The following is a 4,455-nucleotide window of genomic DNA, read 5'->3' as shown; positions in this document are numbered from 1 at the left end:
AGAAAAGATCAAGGGTGATTATTCAAAAATTAAAAAAAAAAGAGGAAAAACCTAAAATTTCAAATTTCAAATTTCAGAATTCAAATTTCAAACTTCAACTCATAAAATTTTAAAAAAATAAATAATTTGCTTGATCACCTATTCAATGAAATTTAATGTCATGTCATAAAACATTAAAAAAAAAATCTCTTGATTGTTGCATATAGTATAAGGCATCAGCATAAAATATTCTAAGGGCTGAACCCATTTAAAAAGATAAGGTCGAGATTTCATCACTCGTCCTTAGCCCAAAAATCACCCCAGAGCATAAATATCCTAAGCTTAACTAAAATCAACTAGACGTTGGCCCCTAAGGACATTCGAGCTCAATAGGATGAAGACCACCGAAAGTTGCACTAATTTCGCTCTGTGGCTTAGTTGATGTCTAGGCAAGCTTTGTCCCTATAAGGAAGACAGTTCATCTGTTCGAGGCAAGTGGATTTTAAGTGGGACATTTGCGAACGTATCGTGACTCCTCCACTTACCTGGGAGCTTACCTGGTCAACTCGGTTCATTAGACCGGATTGGAGGCTTAGGTGCCCTCTTCAAACCAGTTAGGAGCTGTCTAGAAATTTAAGAAAAATATTAGAAATTGAGGTGTAATGTTTTGTTGCATGTTTGATTGTGAATAGATTTTTGTTTTAGGGTGTCGTTTTAGGGTATCTTTAGTTGGTACTTATATTTATTTTTTTTAAAAAAAAGAAAAAAAAAGAGAGGAAAATATTTTGCATGCTAAAGTGGAATAGGGACGACACCGGTCGATTAAGTCGTACAACTTTAGATCATCCCTTAGGACATACCCCTGAAATTCCTTCGCAGTATCTCACACCTTGTGAGATGGCTGATTTAAATGAAGATGCGGGGAGTCACCACAATCGAGAACGACAACCCCATGTTATGACTCTAAGACAATACCTACAACCGGCTAGGACTAGTCAGCCTTCATGCATAATTTTTTCTGATAATGTAGGACATTTTGACATCAAACCCGGGGTAATTCAATTGCTGCCCAAGTTTCACGGGTTAGAGTCCGAAAGTCCGTATCTTCATTTAAAGGACTTTGAAGAATTGAGCATTACATTTTAGAGTGCCAAACGTCACCGAGGATGTCCTCAAGTTGACATTGTTCCCTTTCTCTCTAAAGGATAAGGCCAAAACATGGATAAACTCCTTGCGACCTAGATCAATAAGAACTTGGCAAGATATGCAGAGAGAATTTTTAAAGAAGTTCTTTCCCACACAAAGGACCAACTTTTTGAAAAGACATATCAGCAATTTCCAACAAAAAGATAATGAAACATTTTATGAATGTTGGGAAAGATTTAAAGACCTTCTCTCATGCCCTCATCACGGGTTCGAAACCTGGAGAACCATTAGCTTCTTTTATGAAGGTTTATCTCCACAGTTGAAACAGTTTGTAGAGACCATGTGCAATGGTAGATTTTTAGAAAAACACCCTGATGAGGCGTGGGAATATTTGGATTCCCTTGCTGAGACTGCCCAACTTTGAGATAATGGGGATAGAAACACCAAGTCTTTACCTAAGCCTACTAGCTCTGTACAGGGAGGCCTTTACAACCTCAGAACTGAGGATGATCTTCATGCTAAAATGGCAGCCCTTACTAGGAAGGTAGAAGAAATTGAGCTTAGGAAGGTTGAGCCTGTCAAGACTATAGAGCTTAGAAACGAGTGCTGTGGTATCTGCGATATGTCGGGTCATACCACTACAGATTGCCCCACCATACCGGCATGCAAAGAAGTCTTGCACGATCAAGCAAATGCTATGAACTCCTACCAAAAGCCTTATAGCGATCAATACTCGAATACCTATAACCCTGGTTGGAAGAATCATCCAAATTTTAGGTGGAGAAATGATCATCCTCAACAGTCACACCATTCAGCTCCTCCACCTGCACATCCTACTTTTGCATCACCACCCTCTCAAAAGCCAAATATCGAGGATACCTTGCAATCCATACAAACTTTTCTACAAGGTCAAGCTAATATCAATGCTCAAAATACTCGAAATTTTGAAGACATAAGGAACCAATTGTCAATGTTGACTACCGTCCTAAGTACTCAAGAGAAGGATAAGCTTCCAGCTCAACCCCAACCTAACCCACAAGTGCACGGTAGTAATAATACGGCTCCTTCTAGTTCGCATACAGAACATGCAAAGAGCATCATGACTTTGCGTAATGAAAAAGTCATTAATCAGACCGTCCCATTGAGACCGCAGGTCACTTCTAATTCTGATGCTCCGAAAGCCGATGAAAGGGACAAAGAAAAAATTGAGGTCCCAACTTCTACCGAGAAAGTTGAATGTCCTTTTCCTCCACCTTTTCCACAATGGTTAAAGCCGTTGCAAAAGCTCGAACCTAATTCTGAAATTCTTGAGCTTTTTAAGCAAGTAAAGATCAACATACCTCTTCTTGATGCAATCAAACAAGTACCCTCATATGCCAAATTTTTGAAGGACTTGTGTACTGTCAAGTGTCGATTAAATATTAAGAAGAAGGCATTTTTAACTGAAAATGTGAGTGCTATTTTGCAGCACAACATTCTTCCTAAATATAAAGATCCAGGTTGCCCAACTATCTCATGCATCATAGGCGACTTTACGATAGAGCGAGCATTGTTAGATTTAAGAGCGAGTGTAAATTTGTTGCCATATTCTGTATATGAGCAACTTGGTTTAGGTGAGTTGAAGCCAACCTCCGTCACTTTGCAATTAGCTGACAGGTCAGTTAAAATTCCAAAGGAGATTATCGAGGATGTATTAGTCCAAGTAGACAAGTTCTACTTTCCTGTCGATTTTATCGTATTGGACACACATCCGGCTTCGAACTTGCAATCTCAGATTCCGGTCATTTTAGGACGTCCATTCCTTACAACTTCTAATGCATTGATTAATTGTAGGAATGGCGTCATGAAGCTTTCTTTTGGTAACATGACCTTATAACTGAACATTTTTAATGTGTGCAAACAACCCAATGATCCCGAGAGAGTAAAGAGATTGATTGGGTTGAAACCATTGCAGAAGAATATTTGTTAGCTAAAGCAATTAACGACCCATCCGATGATAGCTTAATTGATTGGTATCCTAATGGAACCAATGATGATTTGACAGTCACACCTATTGTGGATAATCTGGATATTAAGATGGTTACTGGGTGGAGACCAAAAGTAGGAGAATTTGAGAAGTTGTCGCCTCGTGAGGTGAAAATAGTACCATCCCGTGAGCAACCACCCCAGCTCGAATTGAAACCCTTACCAAGGGAACTTAAGTATGTTTTTCTTGAATCCGAAGACACTTTTCCTGTAATCATCTCGTCTGGACTTATTATACCCAAGAAAAAAAATTAGTTGGTGTTCTAAAGAATCATAAAGGAGCCTTAGGGTGGTCTATTGCCGACTTGAAGGGAATTAGCCCCTTAATTTGCATGCACCGGATATATTTGGAGGACAATGCCAAAACCACAAGGCAAATGCAATGAAGGTTAAATCCTACAATGAGAGATGTGGTTAAGGTAGAAGTCCTCAAGTTGCTTGACGTGGGTATTATTTATCCAATTTCCGACAGCAAGTGGGTAAGCCCTACTCAAGTCGTTCCTAAGAAGTCGGGTTTGACGGTAGTAGAAAATGAACAAGGTGAACTAGTTCCAACTCGTGTCCCGACGAGTTGGCGCATGTGTGTTGACTACCGAAAGCTGAATTTGGTCACACGAAAGGATCACTTTCCTCTACCCTTCCTAAACCAAGTGTTGGAGAGAGTTGCAGGGCATGATTTCTATTGTTTTCTCGATGGCTATTCGGGATATTATCAAATTGAAATTTCACCAGAAGATCAAGAGAAGACTACCTTCACTTGTCCTTTTGGCACATTTACTTTCCGACGAATGCCATTTGGGTTGTGTAATGCACCTGCAACATTCCAAAGATGCATGCTCAGTATTTTTGAAGACATGAACGAAAAATTTTTAGAAGAGTTCAAGGACGACTTCTCCATTTTTGGCAACTCATTTGATGATTGCCTGTCACATTTACAAGCAGTCTTAGCTCGATGTATAGAAAAGGATTTGATACTGAATTGGGAGAAATGTCATTTCATGGTGCCAAAGGGAATTGTCCTAGGACATATTGTTTCTTCAAAAGGCATGGAAGTAGATAGAGCTAAGATCGATTTAATTGCTAAGCTACCTGCACCCAAGACGGTTAGAGATGTTAGATCATTTTTGGGTCACGCTGGATTTTATAGGAGGTTCATCAAGGACTTTAGTGTCATAGCTCGACCATTATATAACCTCCTATCCCTTGATACACCGTTCAATTGGACTGAAATCTGTCAGGAGGCATTCGAAAAGTTGAAGTCTATGCTTAGCACTGCACCTATCGTGCAGCCACCTGATTGGTCAT

The 4,455-nt window shown here is 39.6% G+C and overlaps 1 non-coding gene across 1 annotated transcript; it reads right to left on the bottom strand.

Annotated features, from left to right (window-relative positions):
• Positions 1-1,289: 1,289 nt before the first annotated feature.
• Positions 1,290-1,395, bottom strand: LOC120105167. Its single transcript, XR_005507537.1, has one exon. It is a non-coding gene; the product is annotated as a small nucleolar RNA R71 (small nucleolar RNA).
• Positions 1,396-4,455: the final 3,060 nt, after the last annotated feature.

The sequence above is a fragment of the Phoenix dactylifera genome, unplaced genomic scaffold, assembly GCF_009389715.1.
Source record: "Phoenix dactylifera cultivar Barhee BC4 unplaced genomic scaffold, palm_55x_up_171113_PBpolish2nd_filt_p 000213F, whole genome shotgun sequence".
NCBI lineage: Eukaryota > Viridiplantae > Streptophyta > Magnoliopsida > Arecales > Arecaceae > Phoenix > Phoenix dactylifera.
This window is presented reverse-complemented; position numbering and strand designations above follow the sequence as displayed.